At 32.6% G+C, this 23,497-nt stretch overlaps 1 pseudogene; it reads right to left on the bottom strand.

Moving 5' to 3' along the window:
* Nucleotides 1-276: 276 nt before the first annotated feature.
* Nucleotides 277-1,294, bottom strand: LOC137238073 (uridine-cytidine kinase-like 1 pseudogene; annotated as a pseudogene).
* Between the last annotated feature and the right edge of the window lie 22,203 nt (nucleotides 1,295-23,497).

The following is a 23,497-nucleotide window of genomic DNA, read 5'->3' as shown; positions in this document are numbered from 1 at the left end:
TAATAAACGTGCCAATATCCGACGATACCAGGCTACCAACACGAGATATGAGGCATTTAAATAGCTCGTACGTTGTGCCAGCCAGCAAGGAGAATATAAATATGACTATAAGGGATCGAAAATTGCGCTAAACGAAATATACTGACAGCAGTATTGCCCTGCTCAATATTACCATTGGTAGTGCTGTCATTGCAATAGGCCACCCTTGCGAAAAAATAAAAGGTATTGGTCAAAGCTGCGACAGCTGAACCACCACTGCCAAAGTCTTCATCCAGCTCATGCGAGAAATGCAATAAATTGACCATATGCAGCCATCAACAATGATGCTAATATGATATTCTCCTCGGGTACATCATGATCGAGTGGGGCACGTAATGCCATCATAGCAGCTGCTATGATTAGTTTGTATGAGTATCTTTCCTATGCGTACATCTTTGCATACATCACAAATGGCTTGTTCCATTGTTTCGCCAACACGTACAATGGTGACGCCACATATTTTTCGAGAACCCATACGTTTGCCCTCATGGAGCACGCCTTGTGGTGTTTCCACTGTTGTGGTTTTAAGTGGGAGCAAACTCAATGCTTTTCAATAACCAAAAGTATAAGACGTTTCGAATAGAATATGAACTCATCTCGTGAAGTACTATGTCAACGAGTAAATGTATGTAAACCTTTAATTTGTGGTGTAGGTGGCAGTAGATGCAGTGACTCTGGCATTGGTTGATCCTTATAAGAATTGACTAATGTTTCACGTAATTTGAAACCGCGCAATTGCAGTTGTGTATGTACGTGTTGTACTATGAGATGTATAGTTACTTTGTTTTCACCACCACGGAGCACTATAATATCGGCATGCGCCATAGATGGTGCAATATAATTGGCATAGGATGGTTTCACCACAGTCATATACTACTTACGTACGCCTCTGAGATCACGTCCGCGCTGTGAAATGTCTCTCATCAGACGTCTGGCCAAACGTATGTCTGCATCGGTATCTACAAACTCTTTCATATCTAACAGTTTAAGTACTCCTAAATCGTGAAATGTTAATATACCCTCTAATATTATAACATTTGCACCATACATGGTCTTAGTCTTTGATTCACGTGAATGTGTTACAAAATTGTAGAGGGGCACCTCCACCACACGGCCCTCCTTCAGTTTTGTTTTGACTTGTTTTCCCTGCGTGGATGTAGATACCGACATTTCTATAGAGGAATTTATTTTAGCGGGCCGCTTATCGAAGCCCTGCTGTTTGATAGCATTAATAGAGGGACTACCATGAAAAGGCATGCGCTCATTTGACTGCAGAGAATTTTCCCCCGTACCGCGACGAAGTGGTTAACGTTCCCAGAGTTTGCGGCTTGTGCCTCTTGAACGCGTATGATATTGGTACGCGTAAAATAACCACCAGCTTGACCAGTGTCCCTGTGTTCACGTAGCTGGAATTCTGGAATTTCTTCGGCAACCGCGAGTAATTTTTTATCGTCCGACATGCATTTCTAAAATGCTCCATGCTCGGAAATCCAGAGTGGTATCGGTAGAAAACGGCTTGTTTAATAGTCGTCTGAAATGAAACAAAAGAAAAAGCAATTGAATAATTTTTACAGAATTATAAAAAAGGAACGATACTAGTATACTTACCCATCATACGTTTTTCTTCATAATGAAAATTCATTCAAAAATGTCTGTATACTCATTTCCATGAATGAATGGCATTTTAAATGAACGAAACAAGGTTGCCACTCGATAACATTTGCTCTTTTCGGTTCTTACGCTGTACAAATTGCGCGCGATCCCATGGGATCACAAGTCGGATCCGCGGCATCCAATAAACTCTAGTGTTAGTACACGAACAAAATAAAACTAACGAAAACCCCGAAGATACAGCCTAGTTCACTGAAAACAAACGCGCCAGGTTGTATTTCGATAGTTTTTTGACATCCGGCCGTTTTTTCTTTTTTATCTCTCTTTTGACAAAAGTTTGTAGTTTGAAAATTTGTTGCACAACAACGCAATCAAAATCAACTTTCTTGGGTAAAAGGTGAACCACTCGAGACCGAAATAATTATCGCGTGTTATTTGCATTGATTTTATTGTTAAAAATGTTAATGCAAAAATAAAAAGAACATAAAGAAAAACATGTCAAACCATTATTTTTGGGGGAACAGTGGTCTCGCTCTCATGATAGACATTGTTTTTGTGTTTTGATGTTCCGATAAAGTTTCGTCAGTCCTTTTAGCTTGGAATCCATAGATACTACAAATAAGGGAGAAATTAAAATTTTTAGAAAAGACTATAAATTTTATGTCGCGTTAGAACTCAGACGCGATTTTTCCCTAAATACTTTCATGACATGACCATTATGTATCATTACGCTTCAATGGGCAGCACCGCACAGCTGTCTCATTCCAATGAGTGGAAGAGTTAGCAGCTGACAGCTCTACAAATTACCACACTCGATAGTGTAGGCTATCCCCGCCAGGGTTGTGTTGAAATCAACAAACACACCACAATTTGTGCTTCTCACCCCAAAATTGCCAAAGTCAACACAAACAGTGTTCCAGGGCAGCGAATAAGGGCCACTTTACATCTGTCGCACATTTATTTGCATAACGTCGCTTAAACGACAATCTCACTCACCAGCTCTGAGTTACAAAGAGCCGTGAAAATACACGGGTAACCCGTGATACCATATGTTACACAAATATAGCGTATATTACCGCACATTGCCTGCATTAGGCAAACACCAAAGAATATAGTTTGTCTTTAGTCTATATTCAATAATTTGTTAATTTTTATTTTTTTTCACCATTGGTGACTGCTTTCAATATCAGAATTTCATTATGATGAGAATATTTACCAAAACTAAAGATACCTTTAGGCGTATCTCAATAAAATTATATTAAATATAACAGTGGTTTCAACCACTACAAACACATCATTACATCGATCTTAATAAGATTATTCGTTCCACACAACCCTTTATCCCGAGTACGCCAACCACAACCTCAGCCACTTAAGCTCCTAGTACCAGCTAATAAGCCACCCAACCTAAGGGCATCTACGAATGTTCTACTAACAATTTGATATTCCAGAATGACTGGATTGTCCCACAAACGCGCCAAGACGGAGGCACGAGGCAACACTTTCAGCGCCCCCTGCCGGCTATGTCAAAAGTCGCACAGCATAAGGCTCTGCCCGATTTACCGGGGCATGACGAACATGGACCGACTAAAGACGATCATATATTTGAGATATTGCACAAATTTCTTATCGCCATTCCACCAACGGAAGACCTGTCCCAGCAAAGATCGCTGTCATCGGTGCAACGAGCAGCACCACACGTCAACACACCTCGACGACGTTCCACCACCGTCCCACGAGAGTGATGGCGAAGAGAGCTCCGACGGAGCCCTATCAATCCACGTCACGGAACAAACCCTGTGGTGGGAAGCGGACGTCGCCGAGGAAGATATCGAACGATGGGAAGATCCTACTGCAATACTAGCCACGACACCACCTGGCGGTTCAGGACCACAACGTTTCCGACCGCTCCTACGACATGAAAGGCCTTCAAACGCACAACGCGGGGATGGCGGGGAGACGCGTCCTTTCCCCCCATCGCACCGCTCTAACAGGGAGCGCCGTGGCGACGCAGAACCGCGTCCGTCCCGCTCGTCACGACGCTCAATCGGTAGGGCGGCCCCGTATAACGCTCGTGCCCAAGTAACCACGCTCGCGTACCAACCAACAACGCCAGTCGGCTTCAGAACGGGACGCCTCCGGGAGACGCCTCTAGCAACGACCATTACACGCGCATTTGTGGCCATAGCTCCAACGGCGGTCGTTCGGATAGCAGCAGGAGGGAAGCTCCACGCAGTACGCGCCCTTATCGATCCGTGCGCTCCGAACTCCATCATCGATGCAAACCTAGCAAAGGACCTCAGCTTAGAGCGTACCGGCACGTCCTATCACGTGAAGTGCACGCTTGTTCTGCGAGGGAAATACGGGATAACGGGAGCAGTGACGACCCAGGCCACAGTGGTGTCACGATATTCACGGCTTAGTCCGACCGCAACTCTGGATCCATCGGTAGCCACGCCATTCCAATTTATGAAGCTGGCGGATCCAGCTTTCCACCAGGCTAATGGTTAGCGGCACTCCACCGTCGAACGTAGGCGGGCTGCTGACTCAAGCCACCATATTCGGGTTGGTAGTGTCTGGAGCACACCAGCAGTAATAGGCATCTGTCCATTCAATAAGTAAAGTGCACTAAAATCAAACCACGTCTATTTCGACTAACATCACTTTATTCACAGGAATCCCACGAAGAAACGTCTGGCGTCGGTCGAATTATGTATCCTGGTCATACTATTTGTCTTCCAGACGCATTTACTGCAGGGTCTAAATTTGAGTTGAGATTAATTAATTTTAAGTTGAGATTTGTTCTCGCGAGCCCTTTGGGGCTTGGTTGTTGGGGGCATTACTGTCGGTTCGAATTTGCTCGCCGCAAGGGGGCCGGCATGTTTAGGCCACAAGCCTAAATATGGCGGTGCACCCTCGTATCGTTTTACTTTTCTTTTCATTTATTCATATCGGTTTATACCGATAACCGTTTACCCCGCCGGATAATAGTTACGCTTAGGATTCGGCGGTGACCGCGAACTAAAGTCTTTTTACCTCTTTCACTTTTTTTGCGAACGTTTAAGAAACCGCCAGCAGCCAAGCCACCGAAGGTAAGTCCTTTTTAATCAAAATTATAAAGTTCACTCTATACACTTCTGCAATCTGAAATCTTGAATTGTGATTAATTGGAGTAACTCTGAATTTGCATTTACTTTCAGTTTAATAAACACTAGTATCGCCTGTGGTCGAAATTCGACCAACTTGTATTTTTTTCAACTCAGTCTATGCATCAAGTGTTGGAAATATAGCAAACTGGTCTGACTTACTTAAATTTTTCATTAAAATTTTGAATTTGATCTAAGGCGTTGTACTTTTTAATTGTATTTTCTTAAATTTTCTACAAACTTTTCAAATGTAATTATAACGTTTTGGTATGGAGCTCCTTAACAAAAATATAAAAATTATGTAAAATCAAATGAAATTGACATATAACTGTGGTGAAATTACTTGAAATTGAATTTAAAAATAGGTTTTTCCACACCACCCGGAAGGTCCCCGTTGGCGCGCTACCGAAGTTAGTTTTGGGTGCTCAATCCCCCGGTAGGCCTATATCACCCATATACATATATCGCCTATTTACTTCAACAGTGTCATAATTCAAAAAACGCGAACTTTTAGTTAAAAACGAAGAAATGTGCTAAAGGAATTTAGCCTATTTCACGTCACCCGTTAGGTATGCAATTGGCGCTTTACCGAGTTTAAATTTGTATAAATACATATGTAGTATGTACATAAGTGTGACACAAAACGAAAATTTCGAATAGAATAGAGGATACCTTCATAAAAAATAAAAATATAAAAAAATTATGTAATGAGAAAGAAGGCAGAGTTTACTAAAAAAAATTTTAATGAAAGAAAAAAAAAAAATAAAGTACTTAAAGTGCGAAAAAATTAAGTGCACTTAAACTTTTTCCGGGGTTTAATGTGATCGTTGTGGAAATATGAAGATTCTAATGTTCGGATATTTAATTTTGGGATTCCCATTGAGATCTATGTACGTAATTAATTTGTATTAAAATTGTAAACACTTCATTTCATGAATATATATGACCATATCTACCATAAAATATCGCCTGTGAACAATACAATACTAAGATATAACAAAGCAGAATAAATTAGAAAGAAAAGAAAAACAAACAAAAACATCAAAGTTATTCACGCAAACATATTTACTAAAATAAAATTGATTTCATAACTTTAAGCGACATAAAAAAAAAATAGGGTTATGGGATCTAAGCATCCGATAAATGGATATATAATCCAACAAAGTTAGCCTAATAGTAAATATAGTGGGTAATATACTGACTATGCACGCTATGATGTCGGTTGCCGTTTTGACCTAAAATCAAAGACGTTTTTGGGACGTTTTTTTGTTTCGTTTAATATACAACGTGAAATTTTCCGATTCAGTCAAGTTGCGGTTAAATAATAATAAACCAATTTGAAATAAGAGAATATATAATAAAACAAAATAAAATAAGAACTAAAATAAATAAGCATAAAAGGCAAATTAAAAAATTTAATGTTATATTTTTGTAACTTTTTTTTTGTTCAGTATACGACGTACTTTATATAAAATAAGGATTAAATCTACAAATGCAAAAACATTTTCGGCCAAATTTGCCATTAATTGTTATTAATAAATTACTTAGTTTCAACAAAAGTTAACTCATTATTTGTGATTTCATGTTTTTTTGAAAACAACTAAAATAAAAAACAAAGATCTGTTAAATAAAGACATCTATTTACGTTTAAGTGAAATTTGCCACAAAAAATGGGCCGGTCAAAAATTAATTCTATTTAAGATTTTTTGGTAAGTGGCAACAATGGGACACCATATTTATATGTAGGTGAAACATTTCTGCTTTCGAATTTAGAGGGGATACATAAAATTTGAAATTCATATTAGAATACTTAGATAATTGTTCCCAAAGACGGCGCGCTTGTGCACGAAAATGACTTACGATATTTGTATGAATTGTTCGAATTTACAAAAAACTTTTTCTATTAATTATAAACAAATAGAGAAATATTTGTTAACAAAAATATGCCTATGCACTGCGGCTGATCAATACGAATCGATTCATATAACTTTTATATGATTTTACGTATGCTAAGTTTGCGAAACAGCCTGTCAATTGATTGTATGGAAATTTTGTTAGCACATTAATATATAGATAGTGGGTAATATACTGCGTATGCAAGACGGCCGCTATGATGCCATTTGCCGCTTTGACCTAAAATCAAACACGTTTTTGGAACGTTTCTTTGTTCCGAAATTAGCATAAAAGGAAATATAAAATTGTAATGTTATATTTTTGTAACTTTTTTTTGTGTTCAGTATACGACGTACTTTATCTAAAATAAGGATTAAATCTGCAAATGCAAAAACATTTTCGGGCAAATTTGCCATTAATTGTTATAAATAAATTAGTTAGTTTCAACAAAAGTTAACTCATTATTTGTGATTTCATGTTTTTTTGAAAACAACTAAAATAAAAAACAAAGAATCTGTTAAATAAAGACTTATGTATTTAAGTTTAAGTGAAATTTGCCACAAAAAATGGGCCGGTCAAAAATTAACTCTATTTAAGATTTTTTGGTACGCTAAAAATTATTTTGGAACAATTTTTTAGGATTTTGGTAGAGACTATTATAGGTAAGCGGCAACAATGGGGAACCATATTTGTATGTAGGTGAAACATTTGTGCTTTCGAATTTAGCGAGTATACATACAATTTGAAATTCACCTTAGAAAACTTAGATAATTGTTGCCAAAGACGGCGCGCTTGTGCATAAAGGTTTAGGTCTTTGAAATTCGCACTAGAACACTTAGATAATTGTTCCCAAAGATGGCGCGCTTGTGTACGAAAATGACTTCCGATATTTGTATGAATTGTTCGAATTTACAAAAAACTTTTTCTATTAATTATAAACAAATAGAGTAATATTTGTTAACAAAAATAGGCCTATGCACTGCGGCTGATCAATACGAATCGATTCATATAACTTTTATATGATTTTACGTATGCTAAGTATGCGAAACAGCCTGTCATTTGATTGTATGGAAATTTTGTTAGCGTATTAATATATAGATAGTGGGTAATATACTGCCTATGCAAGACGGCCGCTATGATGCTGGCTGCCGCTTTGACCTAAATTCAAAGACGTTTTTGGAACGTTTTTTTGTTTCGTTTAATATACAACGTTAAATTTTCCGATTCAGTCAAGTTGCAGCTAAATAATAATAAACCAATTTGAAATAAGAGAATATATAATAAAATAAAATAAGAACTAAAATAAATTAGCACAAAAGGCAATATAAAAAATTTAATGTTATATTTTTGTAACTTTTTTTTGTTCAGTATACGACGTACTTTATATAAAATAAGGATTAAATCTGCAAATGCAAAAACAATTTCGGGCAAATTTGCCATTAATTGTTATAAATAAATTAGTTAGTTTCAACAAAATTTAACTCATTATTTGTGATTTCATGTTTTTTCGAAAATAACTAAAATAAAAAACAAAGATTCTGTTAAATAAAAACTTATGTATTTACGTTTAAGTGAAATTTGTCACAAAAAATTGGCCGGTCAAAAACTAATTCTATCTAAGATTTTTTGGTACGCTACAAATTATTTTGGAACAATTTTTTAGGATTTTGGTAGAGACTATTATAGGTAAGCGGCAACAATGCGGAACCATATTTGTATGTAGGTGAAATATTTGTGCTATATTTATTTTGGGCCAATTTTTTGTTACAATTGAAATTATTTGGAGCTTTTCGGCCAATAAAATAAAGACAAAACACAAGGTTTCTCATTTCCTCCTACACGTTTCGATGAAATTTTTTCATCTTCATCAGGGAGACTGTATATTTATAATAAAATATGATATAAAACAAAACAAACAGTAACACATTACTTAGTATTACACAATTTACATCACTCTGTTGTTGACATAATACTTACATTCAAAATATAACATTGAAACTTTCAAAATCTAACACATAAATAAATAAAACTTTACATTTAATTTACTGCCTCCATTCATTTTACTGCTTCATCCATTGGCTGACAATGCCGTCAAATAAGCGCAATTTATATTGTTAACGTCTTCTTTGAAATTCGTAGAGCTTCCAGCGTCATTCGTGTTCGTTCTTTCCCCCCAAACGTCTAATATTTTCGCGTTTTCGAAGTCCGCTGTGTGTCCTTTGTTGGTCAAATGTTCGCATAGTGCTGTTGTTGTTTTTCTATTTTTGGCGTCTAGTCTATGTTCGTTTATTTGTACACTTAGCGATCGCTTCGTCGTTCCAATGTATATTTGAGTGCAAGTTTCTCCTGCGCTCCCATTACATTTTATTTCGTATACCACATTATGTTGTTGTTCTTAGTCGATTTTGTCTTTTGTTTGTGTAAAGATTGTATTCAAAGTTCGATTTGGTTTATGGGCAAATTTTATATTGTTGTTAGTGTGATGCTATACAATGTTTTGTTGTCCGTTAATCCTGGTATGTAATTGACGCCTGCATATATTTGCTTTTCTTTTGCATTCTTTTGTTCAGTGATGCTTTGCGCGCAGTTGGTTTGACTAATTGTTGTTGCTATCCATGCGTCTATTAATGTATTAGGGTAGCCATTCTTATATAAAATATTTTTAATTTTTTTAAAATTTGTGTTCATGAACTCCTGTTCACTTAAATTGTAGATTTTCTTTATAAAGCTTATGGCCGTGTTCTTTTTTTGCATCCATGGGTGATTTGAAGAAATTTGTTGCCACATTGCATCTAAGTGCATCTCTTTCTCTGTCATCTCCTATTGCTTGAATACCTTGTTCCAGGTCTGCAATCAAGTGAATAGGAGAAAATTTTTTCTTTGATATTGGCAGTGCAAACTTTTTCCCCATTTATAACAACCAACGGCTCTCTGGGGGTACAATTATATCCGTTTCGTTCACAAACCAGTCCTTATTACATCTTAATCCAAAGGTATCTAAACTTTTTGTCACATGCGCTCGTATTTTTGAGTTTAAATGTTGTTCTGTAGCAGTGTTTATTTTCTTGGTAAATTGTATTTGGTTTTCCAAAACTAAGTTTAAGTCCTGTCCGTCTAATCTCTTTTTAAGATCCTCCCTAATATGATTCATACTGTTGCTAGCAATTTTGATTTGAATGTTCGCTTCCTTTATTTCGAGGTTGAGTATTTGTCCAATTTGAATCCATGTATAATATTGTTTGTTTTACCCTTTAGATGTGATGGCGTTATCCCGTAGTCTTTACATTGTAGAAGAAATTTAAGTCGTTGTTGTTGCTTTGCGAGTTTCTTGTTGTTATTGCTGTACTGCTTGATAATATAGGTGGTTGTTTATTTATGTGTTAGATTTTGAAAGTTTCAATGTTATATTTTGAATGTAAGTATTATGTCAACAACAGAGTGATGTAAATTGTGTAATACTAAGTAATGTGTTAATGTTTGTTTTCTTTTATATCATATTTTATTATAAATATACAGTCTCCCTGATGAAGATGAAAAAATTTCATCGAAACGCGTAGGAGGAAAAGAGAAACCTTGTGTTTTTTTTTATTCTATCGGCCGAGAAGCTCCAAATAATTGCAATTGTAACAAAAAATTGGCCCAAAATAAATATATTACAAATTTATCGGAGAGCTAAACCGAAACACCCTTAAAACAAAACAATCAAAATGAAACACTTCTTTCAACACATGAGGTACAAATATGACGACGACACCACCCATATCATCAAGCAGTACAGCAAGAACAACAAGAAACTCGCAAAGCAACAACAACGGCTTAAATTTCTTCTACAATGTAAAGACTACGGGATAATGCCATCAAATCTAAAGGGTAAGACAAACAATATTATACATGGATTCAAATTGGACAAAACAAGAAAAGAAATGGAAAAAATACAGCAACAATTTATACAAAAAATACTCAACCTCGAAATAAAGGAAGCGAACATTCAAATCAAAATTGCTAGTAACAGTATGAATCATATTAGGGAGGATCTTAAAAAGAGATTAGACGGACAGGACTTAAACTTAGTTTTGGAAAACCAAATACAATTTACCAAGAAAATAAACACTGCTACAGAACAACATTTAAACTCAAAAATACGAGCGCACGTGACAGAAAGTTTTGATACCTTTGGATTAAGATGTAATGAGGACTGCTTTGTGAACGAAACGGATAAAAAAATTAAAAATATTTTATATAAGAATGGCTACACTAATACATTAATAGACGCATGGATAGCAACAACAATTAGTCAAACCAACTGCGCGCAAAGCATCACTGAACAAAAGAATGCAAAAGAAACACAAATATATGCAGGCGTCAATTACATACCAGGATTAACGGACAACAAAACATTGTATAGCATCAAACGCAACAACAATATAAAATTTGCCCATAAACCAAATCGAACTTTGAACACAATCTTTACACAAACAAAATACAAAATCGACAAAGAACAACAACATAATGTGGTATACGAAATAAAATGTAATGGGAGCGCAGGAGAAACTTGCAATCAAATATACATAGGAACGACGAAGCAATCGCTAAGTGTACGAATAAACGAACATAGATTAGACGCCAAAAACAGAAAAACAACAACAGCACTATGCGAACATTTGACCAACAAAGGACACACAGCGGACTTCGAAAACGCGAAAATATTAGACGTTGAAGGGAAATAACGAACACGAATGACGCCGGAAGCTCTACGAATACAACAAAAAATGAATTTCAAAGAAGACGTCAACAATATAAATTGCGCTAATATGACGGCATTGTCAGCCAATGGATCAAGCAGGAAACATGAATGGAGGCAGTAAATTAAATGTAAAGTTTTGTTTATTTATGTGTTAGATTTTGAAAGTTTCAATGTTATATTTTGAATGTAAGTATTATGTCAACAACAGAGTGATGTAAATTGTGAAATACTAAGTAATGTGTTAATGCTTGTTTTGTTTTATATCATATTTTATTATAAATATACAGTCTCCCTGATTAAGATGAAAAAATTTCATCGAAACGCGTAGGAGGAAAAGACAAACATTTGTGCTTTCGAATTTAGCGAGTATACATAAAATTTGAAATTCACATTAGAAAACTTAGATAATTGTTCCCAAAGAAGGCGCGCTTGTGCATAAAGGTTTGGGTCTTTGAAATTCGCATTAGAACGCTTACATAATTGTTCCAAAAGATGGCGCGCTTGTGCACGAAAATGACTTTCGATATTTGTATGAATTGTTCGAATTTACAAAAAACTTTTTCTATTAATTATAAACAAATAGAGTAATATTTGTTAACAAAAATAGGCCTATGCACTGCGGCTGATCAATGCGAATCGATTCATATAACTTTTATATGATCTTACGTATGCTAAGTATGCGAAACAGCCTGTCAATTGATTGCATGGAAATTTTGTTAGCGTATTAATATATAGATAGTGGGTAATATACTGCCTATGCAAGACGGCCGCTATGATGCCAGTTGCCGCTTTGACCTAAAATCAAACACGTTTTTGGAACGTTTTTTTGTTCCGCAATTAGCATAAAAGGCAATATAAAAAATGTAATGTTATATTTTTGTAACTTTTTTTTTGTTCAGTATACGACATACCTTATCTAAAATAAGGATTAAATCTGCAATTGCAAAAACATTTTCGGGCAAATTTGCCATTAATTGTTATAAATAAATTAGTTAGTTTCAACAAAAGCTAACTCATTATTTGTGATTTCATGTTTTTTTGAAAACAACTAAAATAAAAAACAAATAATCTGTTAAATAAAGACTTATGTATTTACGTTTAAGTGAAATTTGCCACAAAAAATGGGCCGGTCAAAAATTAATTCTATTTAAGATTTTTTGGTACGCTACAAATTATTTTGGAACAAATTTTTAGGATTTTGGTAGAGACTATGGGAAACCACATTTGTATGTAGGTGAAACGTTTGTGCTTTCGAATTTAGCGAGTATACATAAAATTTGAACTTCACATTAGAAAACTTAGATAATTGTTCCCAAAGACGGCGCGTTTGTGCATAAAGGTTTTGGTCTTTGAAATTCGCATTAGAACACTTACATAATTGTTCCCAAAGATGGCTCGCTTGTGCACGAAATTGACTTACGATATTTGTATGAATTGTTCGAATTTACAAAAAACTTTTTCTATTAATTATAAACAAATAGAGTAATATTTGTTAACAAAAATAGGCCTATGCACTGCGGCTGATCAATACGAATCGATTCATATAACTTTTATATGATTTTACATATACAAAGTATGCGAAACAGCCTGTCAATTGATTGTATGGAAATTTTGTTAGCGTATTAATATATAGATAGTGGGTAATATACTACCTGTGCAAGACGGCCGCTATGATGCCAGTTGCCGCTTTGACCTAAAATCAAAGACGTTTTTGGGACGTTTTTTTGTTCCGCAATTAGCATAAAAGGCAATACAAAAAATGTAATGTTATATTTTTATAACTTTTTTCTTTGCTCAGTATACGAGGTACTTTATCTAAAATAAGGATTAAATCTGCAAATGCAAAAACATTGTCGGGCAAATTTGGCATTAATTGTTATAAATAAATTAGTTAGTTTCAACAAAATTTAACTTATTATTTGTGATTTCATGTATTTTTAAAAACAACTAAAATAAAAAACAAAAAATCTGTTAAATCAAGACTTATGTATTTACGTTTAAGTGAATTTTTTGCCACAAAAAATGGGCCGGTCAAAAACTAATTCTATTTAAGATTTTTTGGTACGCTGCAAATTATTTTGGAACAATTTTTTAGGATTTTGGTAGAGACTATTATAGGTGAGCGGCAACAATGTGGAACCATATTTGTATGTAGGTGAAACATTTGTGCTTTCGAATTTAGCGAGTAGACATAAAATTTGAACTTCACATTAGAAAACTTAGATAATTGTTCCCAAAGACGGCGCCCTTGTGCATAAAGGTTTCGGTCTTTGAAATTCGCATTAGAACACTTACATAATTGTTCCCAAAGATGGCGCGCTTGTGCACGAAAATGACTTACGATATTTGTATGAATTGTTCGAATTTACAAAAAACTTTTTCTATTAATTATAAACAAATAGAGTAATATTTGTTAACAAAAATAAGCCTATGCACTGCGGCTGATCAATACGAATCGATTCATATAACTTTTATATGATTTTACGTATGTTAAGTATGCGAAACAGCCTGTCAATTGATTGTATGGAAATTTTGTTAGCGTATTAATATATAGATAGTGGGTAATATACTGCCTATGCAAGACGGCCGCTATGATGCCAGTTGCCGCTTAGACCTAAAATCAAACACGTTTTTGGAACATTTTTTTTTCCGCAATTAGCATAAAAGGCAATATAAAAAATGTAATGTTATATTTTTATAACTTTTTTTTTTGTTCAGTATACGAGGTACTTTATCTAAAATAAGGATTAAATCTGCAAATGCAAAAACATTTTCGGGCAAATTTCCCATTAATTGTTATAAATAAATTAGTTAGTTTCAACAAAAGTTAACTCATTATTTGTGATTTCATGGTTTTTTGAAAACAACTAAAATAAAAAACAAAGAATCTTTTAAATAAAGACTTATGTATTTACGTTTAAGTGAAATTTGCCACAAAAAGTGGGCCGGTCAAAAATTAACTCTATTTAAGATTTTTTGGTATGCTACAAATTATTTTGGAACAATTTTTTAGGATTTTGGTAGAGACTATTATAGGTAAGCGGCAACAATGGGGAACCATATTTGTATGTAGGTGAAACATTTGTGCTCTCGAATTTAGCGAGTATACATAAAATTTGAAATTCACATTAGAAAACTTAGATAATTGTTCCCAAAGACGGCGCGCTTGTGCATAAAGGTTTAGGTACTGTGAAATTCGCATTAGAACACTTAGATAATTGTTCCCAAAGATGGCGCGCTTGTGCACGAAAATGACTTACAATATTTGTATGAATTGTTCGAATTTACAAAAAACTTTTTCTATTAATTATAAACAAATAGAGTAATATTTGTTAACAAAAATTGGCCTATGCACTGCGGCTGATCAATACGAATCGATTCATATAACTTTTATATGATTTTACGTATGCTAAGTATGCGAAACAGCCTGTCAATTGATTGTATGGAAATTTTTTTAGCGTATTAATATATAGATAGTGGGTAATATACTGCCTGTGCAAGACGGCCGCTATGATGCCAGTTGCCGCTTTGACCTAAAATCAAACACGTTTTTGGAACGTTTTTTTGTTCCGCAATTAGCATAAAAGGCAATATAAAAAATGTAATGTTATATTTTTTAACTTTTTTTTTTGTTCAGTATACGACGTACTTTATCTAAAATAAGGATTAAATCTGCAGATGCAAAAACATTTTCAGGCAAATTTGCCATTAATTGTTATAAATAAATTAGTTAGTTTCAACAAAAGTTAACTCATTATTTGTGATTTCATGTTTTTTGAAAACAACTAAAAGAAAAAACAAAGAATCTGTTAAATAAAGACTTATGTATTTACGTTTAAGTGAAATTTGCCACAAAAAATGGGCCGGTCAAAAATTAATTCTATTTAAGATTTTTTGGTACGCTACAAATTATTTTGGAACAATTTTTTAGGATTTTGGTAGAGACTATTATAGGTAAGCGGCAACAATGGGGAAACATATTTGTATGTAGGTGAAACATTTGTGATTTCGAATTCAGCGAGTATACATAAAATTTGAAATTCACATTAGAAAACTTAGATAATTGTTCCCAAAGACGGCGCGCTTGTGCATAAAGGTTTAGGTCTTTGAAATACGAATTAGAACACTTAGATAATTGTTCCCAAAGATGGCGCGCTTGTGCACGAAAATGACTTACGATATTTGTATGAATTGTTCGAATTTACAAAAAACTTTTGCTATTAATTATAAACAAATAGAGTAATATTTGTTAACAAAAATAGGCCTATGCACTGCGGCTGATCAATACGAATCGATTCATATAACTTCTATGTGATTTTACGTATGCTAAGTATGCGAAACAGCCTGTCAATTGATTGTATGGAAATTTTGTTAGCGTATTAATATATAGATTATTGTGTATCTCTTTATAACGAAATCGTTTGTGTTTTTTTTTTCCTTTCTTTTCTCCCCACCATTATTCCGAGCGTGCCTTATATCTGGTCTTGCCGCAGTAACAAGATTGATAAGAGAAAGATTATCAAACGTTCTCATGATAACAGCTCTATCATTATCGTTTTTTTTTGTTAAAAATTTTGAATTATATATCTATAGATATTTAAATTTCCGTTCCTTTTTTACCGTACTAGCAGCCATGAACAAGCAGCCAACGATCACTTGCTTTTTAATTTTTGGGTCTGGTCCGACAATTTTGGCGTTATAAATTAATTTAGTTTATTAAAAGGGAGCTCTTTATTAAGCTGTGGAAAAAAATTTGTTCCCTCAAAAATGTTTACTGGGTAATTTTTTTTTTAACTAGCGTAATGTGCGCTTGGTTCTGTAACGAAAGCCTGTCTCCATACTGGCTTGAATGGGTGACAGCGTGTATATGTGTCTACGTGTTTATGTGTTTTGTGTCCAGGTCCGTGCTTTAGCCGCAATGTTGCCATTAACATAATATCTATATATTAATACGCTAACAAAATTTCCATACAATCAATTGACAGGCTGTTTCGCATACTTAGCATACGTAAAATCATATAAAAGTTATATGAATCGATTCGTATTGATCAGCCGCATTGCATAGGCCTATTTTTGTTAACAAATATTACTCTATTTGTTTATAATTAATAGAAAAAGTTTTTTGTAAATTCGAACAATTCATACAAATATCGGAAGTCATTTTCGTGCACAAGCGCGCCATCTTTGGGAAAAATTATCTAAGTGTTTAATGTGAATTTCAAATTTTATGTATCCCCGCTAAATTCGAAGGCACAAATGTTTCACCTGCATACAAATATGGTTTCGCATTGTTGCCGCTTACCTATAATAGCCTCTACCAAAATCCTAAAAAATTGTTCCAAAATAATTTATAGCGTACCAAAAATCTTGAATAGAATTAATTTTTGATCGGCCCTTTTTTTTTTGGCAAATTTTACGTACACGTAAATACATAAGTCTTTATTTAACAGATTCTTTGTTTTTTATTTTAGTTGTTTTCAAAAAAACATGGAATCACAAATAATGAGTTAACTTTTGTTGAAACTAATTTATTTATAACAATTAATGGCAAATTTGCTCGAAAATGTTGTTGCATTTGCAGATTTAATCCTCATTTTAGATAAAGTAAGTCTTATACTGAACAAAAAAGAAAAAGTTACAAAAATATAAGATTACATTTTTTATATTGCCTTTTATGCTAATTACGAAACAAAAAAACGTCCCAAAAACTTTTTTGATTTTAGGTCAGAGCGGCAACCGGCATCATAGCGGCCGTCTTGCATAGGCCACTATATATATATTATAAATTCGAAGGCACAAATGTTTCACCTGCATACAAATATGGTTTCGCATTGTTGCCGCTTACCTATAATAGCCTCTACCAAAATCCTAAAAAATTGTTCCAAAATAATTTATAGCGTACCAAAAATCTTGAATAGAATTAATTTTTGATCGGCCCTTTTTTTTTGGCAAATTTTACGTACACGTAAATACATAAGTCTTTATTTAACAGATTCTTTGTTTTTTATTTTAGTTGTTTTCAAAAAAACATGGAATCACAAATAATGAGTTAACTTTTGTTGAAACTAATTTATTTATAACAATTAATGGCAAATTTGCTCGAAAATGTTGTTGCATTTGCAGATTTAATCCTCATTTTAGATAAAGTAAGTCTTATACTGAACAAAAAAGAAAAAGTTACAAAAATATAAGATTACATTTTTTATATTGCCTTTTATGCTAATTACGAAACAAAAAAACGTCCCAAAAACTTTTTTGATTTTAGGTCAGAGCGGCAACCGGCATCATAGCGGCCGTCTTGCATAGGCCACTATCTATATATTAATACGCTAACAAAATTTCCATACAATCAATTGACAGGCTGTTTCGCATACTTAGCATACGTAAAATAATATAAAGGTTATATGAATCGATTCGTATTGATCAGCTGCAGTGCATAGGTTTTTTTTTTTTTTGTTAACAAATATTACTCTATTTGTTTATAATTAATAGAAAAAGTTTTTTGTAAATTCGAACAATTCATACAAATATCGTAATTCCTTATCTTGCACAAGCGCGCCATCTTTGGGAACAATTATCTAAGTTTTCTAATGCGAATTTCAAAGACCTAAACCTGTATGCACAAGCGCGCCGTCTTTGGGAACAATTATCTAAGTGTTTAATGTGAATTTCAAATTTTATGTATCCCCGCTAAATTCGAAGGCACAAATGTTTCACCTACATACAAATATGGTTTCCCATTGTTTCCACTTACCTATAATAGCGTCTACCAAAATCCTAAAAAGTTGTTTCAAAATAATTTATAGCGTACCAAAAATCTTAAATAAAATCAATTTTTTACCGGCCCATTTTTTGTGGCAAATTTTACCCACACGTAAATACATAAGTCTTTAATTAACAGATTCTTTGTTTTTTTATTTTAGTTGTTTTCAAAAAAACATGAAATCACAAATAATGAGTTAACTTTTGTTGAAACTAACTAGTTTATTTATAACAATTAATGGCAAATTTGCTCGAAAATGTTGTTGCATTTGCAGATTTAATGCTCATTTTAGATAAAGTACGTCTTATACTGAACAAAAAAGAAAAAGTTACAAAAATATAACATTACATTTTTTATATTGCCTTTTATGCTAATTAAGAAACAAAAAAACGTCCCAAAAACTTTTTTGATTTTAGGTCAGAGCGGCAACCGGCATCATAGCGGCCGTCTTGCATAGGCAGTATATTACCCACTATCTATATATTAATACGCTAACAAAATTTCCATACAATCAATTGACAGGCTGTTTCGCATACTTAGCATACGTAAAATCATATAAAAGTTATATGAATCGATTCGTACTGATCAGCCGCAGTGCATATGCTTATTTTTGTTAACAAATATTACTCTATTTCTTTATAATTAATAGAAAAAGTTTTTTGTAAATTCGAACAATTCATACAAATATCGTAATTCATTATCGTGCACAAGCGCGCCATCTTTGGGAACAATTATCTAAGTTTGCTAATGCGAATTTCGAAGACCTAAACCTTTATGCACAAGCGCGCCGTCTTCGGGAACAATTATCTAAGAGTTTAATGTGAATTTCAAATTTTATGTATCCCCGCTAAATTCGAAGGCACAAATGTTTCACCTGCATACAAATATGGTTTCGCATTGTTTCCACTTACCTATAATAGCCTCTACCAAAATCCTAAAAAATTGTTCCAAAATAATTTATAGCGTACCAAAAATCTTAAATAGAATTAATTTTTGACCGGCCCATTTTTTGTGGCAAATTTTACCTACACATAAATACATGTCTTTATTTAACAGATTCTTTGTTTTTTATTTTAGTTGTTTTCAAAAAAACATGAAATCACAAATAATGAGTTAACTTTTGTTGAAACTAATTTACTTATAACAATTAATGGCAAATTTGCTCGAAAATGTTGTTGCATTTGCAGATTTAATCCTCATTTTAGATAAAGTACGTCTTATACTGAAGAAAAAAGAAAAAGTTACAAAAATATAACATTACATTTTTTATATTGCCTTTTATGCTAATTACGAAACAAAAAAAACGTCCCAAAAACTTTTTAGGTTTAGGTCAGAGCGGCAACCGGCATCATAGCGGCCGTCTTGCATAGCCAGTATATTACCCACTATCTATATATTAATACGCTAACAAAATTTCCATACAATCAATTGACAGGCTGTTTCGCATACTTAGCATACGTAAAATCATATAGAAGTCATATGAATCGATTCGTATTGATCAGCCGCAGTGCATAGGACTATTTTTGTTAACAAATATTACTCTATTTGTTTATAATTAAGAGAAAAAGTTTTTTGTAAATTCTAACAATTCACACAAATATCGTAATTCCTTATCGTGCACAAGCGCGCCATCTTTGGGAACAATTATGTAAGTGTTCTAATGCGAATTTCAAAGACCGAAACCTTTATGCACAAGGGCGCCGTCTTTGGGAACAATTATCTAAGTTTTCTAATGTGAAGTTCAAATTTTATGTCTACTCGCTAAATTCGATAGCACAAATGTTTCACGTACATACAAATATGGTGCCCAATGCTGCCACTTACCTATAATAGCCTCTACCAAAATTCTAAAAAACTGTTCCAAAATATTTTGTAGCGTACCAAAAGACCTTAAATAGAATTAATTTTTGACCGGCCCATTTTTTGTGGCAAATTTTACTGACACGTAAATACATAAGTCTTTATTTAACAGATTATTTGTTTTTTATTTTAGTTGTTTTCAAGAAAACATGAAATCACAAATAATGAGTTAACTTTTGTTGAAACTAACTAAATTCATTTATAACAATTAATGGCAAATGTTTTTGCATTTGCAGATTAAACCTCATTTTAAATAAAGTACGTCTTATACTGAACAAAAAACAAAAAAATTACAAAAATATAACATTAAATTTTTTATATTGTCTTTTATGCTAATTTATTTTATTTCTTATTTTACTTTGTTATATATTCGTTTATTTCAACTTAGTTTATTATTATTTATATGCAACTTGACTGAATCGGAAAATTTCACGTTTTATATTAAACGAAAAAAAAGTCCCTTGATTTTAGGTGAAACTAATTTACATATAACAATTAATGGCAAATTTGCCCCAAAATGTTTTTGCATTTGCAGATTTAATCCTCATTTTAAATAAAGTACGTCTTATACTGAACAAAATATTTACAAAAATATAACATTAAATTTTTTATATTTTATTTTATGCTAATTTATTTTATTTCTTATTTTACTTTATTATATATTCGCTTATTTCAACTTAGTTTATTATTATTTAAATGCAACTTTTTTTGTGGCAAATTTTACTTACACGTAAATACATAAGTCTTTATTTAACAAATTATTTGTTTTTTATTTTAGTTCTTTTCAAGAAAACATGAAATCAAAAATAATGAGTTAATTTTTGTTGAAACTAACTAAATTCATTTATAACAATTAATGGCAAATTTGCCCGAAAATGTTTTTGCATTTGCAGTTTAAACCTCATTTTAAATAAAGTACGTCTTATACTGAACAAAAAACAAAAAATTTACAAAAATATAACATTAAATTTTTTATATTGTCTTTTATGCTAATTTATTTTATTTCTTATTTTACTTTGTTATATATTCGTTTATTTCAACTTAGTTTATTATTATTTAAATGCAACTTGCCGGAATCGGAAAATTTCACGTTTTATATTAAACGAAAAAAAAAGTCCCTTGATTTTAGGTGAAAACGGCAACGGCATTATGGCGGCCGTATTGCATAGGCAGTATTTTACCCACTATCTATATATTAATACGCTAACAAAATTTCCATACAATCAATTGATGGGCTGTTTCGCATACTTATCATACGTAAAATCATATAAAAGTTATATGAATCGATTCGTATTGATCAGCCGCAGTGCATAGAATTAATTTTTGAACGGCCCATTTTTTTGGAAAATTTTACTTACACGTAAATACATAAGTCTTTATTTAACAGATTATTTGTTTTTTATTTTAGTTGTTTTCAAGAAAACATGAAATCACAAATAATGAGTTAATTTTTTTTGAAACTAACTAAATTCATTTATAACAATTAATGGCAAATTTGCCCGAAAATGTTTTTGCATTTGCAGATTAAACCTCATTTTAAATAAAGTACGTCTTATACTGAACAAAAAACAAAAAATTTACAAAAATATAACGTTAAATTTTTTATATTGTCTTTTATGCTAATTTATTTTCTTTCTTATTTTACTTTGTTATATATTCGTTTATTTCAACTTAGTTTATTATTATTTAAATGCAACTTGACTGAATCGGAAAATTTCACGTTTTATATTAAACGAAAAAAAAAGTCCCTTGATTTTAGGTGAAAACGGCAACCGGCATTATGGCGGCCGTATTGCATAGGCAGTATTTTACCCACTATCTATATATTAACACTCTAACAAAATTTCCTATACAATCAATTGATGGGCTGTTTCGCATACTTAGCATACGTAAAATCATATAAAAGTTATTTGAATCGATTCGATTGATCAGCTGCAGCGCATAGGCCTATTTTTGTTACAAATATGGTGCCCAATGTTGCCACTTACCTATAATAGTCTCTACCAAAATCCTAAAAAACTGTTCCAAAATAATTAGTAGTGTACCAAAAAACCTTAAATAGAATTAATTTTTGAACGGCCCATTTTTTGTGGCAAATTTTACTTACGCGTAAATACATAAGTCTTTATTTAACATATTATTTGTTTTTTATTTTAGTTGTTTGCAAATTTGCCCGAAAATGTTTTTGCATTTGCAGATTTAATCCTCATTTTAAATAAAGTACGTCTTATACTGAACAAAAAACAAAAAATTTACAAAAATATAACATTAAATTTTTTTATATTGTCTTTTATGCTAATTTATTTTATTTCTTATTTTACTTTGTTATATATTCGTTTATTTCAACTTAGTTTATTATTATTTAAATGCAACTTGACTGAATCGGAAAGTTTCACGTTGTATATTAAACGAAAAAAAAACGTCCTTTGATTTTAGGTGAAAACAGCATCCAGCATCATGGCGGCCGTATTGCATAGGCAGTATTTTACCCACTATCTATATATTAATACGCTAACAAAACTTCCATACAATCAATTGATAGGCTGTTTCGCATACTTAGCATACGTAGAATCATATAAAAGTTATATGAATCGATTCGTATTGATCAGCCGCAGTGCATAGAATTAATTTTTGAACGGCCCATTTTTTTTGGCATATTTTACTTACACGTAAATACATAAGTCTTTATTTAACAGATTATTTGTTTTTTATTTTAGTTGTTTTCAAGAAAACATAAAATCACAAACAATGAGTTAACTTTTTTTGAAACTAACTATATTCATTTATAACAATTAATGGCAAATTAGTCCGAAAATATTTTTGCATTTGCAGATTTAATCCTCATTTTAAATAAAATACATCTTATACTGAACAAAAAACAAAAAAATTACAAAAATATAACATTAAATTTTTTATATTGTCTTTTATGCTAATTTATTTTATTTCTTATTTTACTTTATTATATATTCGTTTATTTCAACTTAGTTCATTATTATTTAAATGCAACTTGACTGAATCGGAAAGTTTCACGTTGTATATTAAACGATAAAAAAACGTCCCTTGATTTTAGGTGAAAACGGCAACCGGCATCATGGCGGCCGTATTGCATAGGCAGTATTTTACCCACTATCTAGATATTAATACGCTAACAAAATTTCCATACAATCAATTGTTAGGCTGTTTCGCATACTTAGCATACGTAAAATCATATAAAAGTTATATAAATCGATTCGTATTGATCAGCCGCAGTGCATAGGCCCATTTTTGTTAACAAATATTACTCTATTTGTTTATAATTAATAGAAAAAGTGTTTTGTAAATTCGAACAATTCATACAAATATCGAAATTAATTTTCGTGCACAAGCGTGCCATCTTTGGGAACAATTATCTAAGTGTTCTAGTGCGAATTTCAAAGACCTAAACCTTTATGATTCCCTGCT

The sequence above is a fragment of the Eurosta solidaginis genome, chromosome 1, assembly GCF_040869045.1.
Source record: "Eurosta solidaginis isolate ZX-2024a chromosome 1, ASM4086904v1, whole genome shotgun sequence".
Taxonomy (NCBI): domain Eukaryota; kingdom Metazoa; phylum Arthropoda; class Insecta; order Diptera; family Tephritidae; genus Eurosta; species Eurosta solidaginis.
Note: the sequence above shows the minus strand (reverse complement) of the source record. Positions and strands in the feature narration are given on the sequence as shown.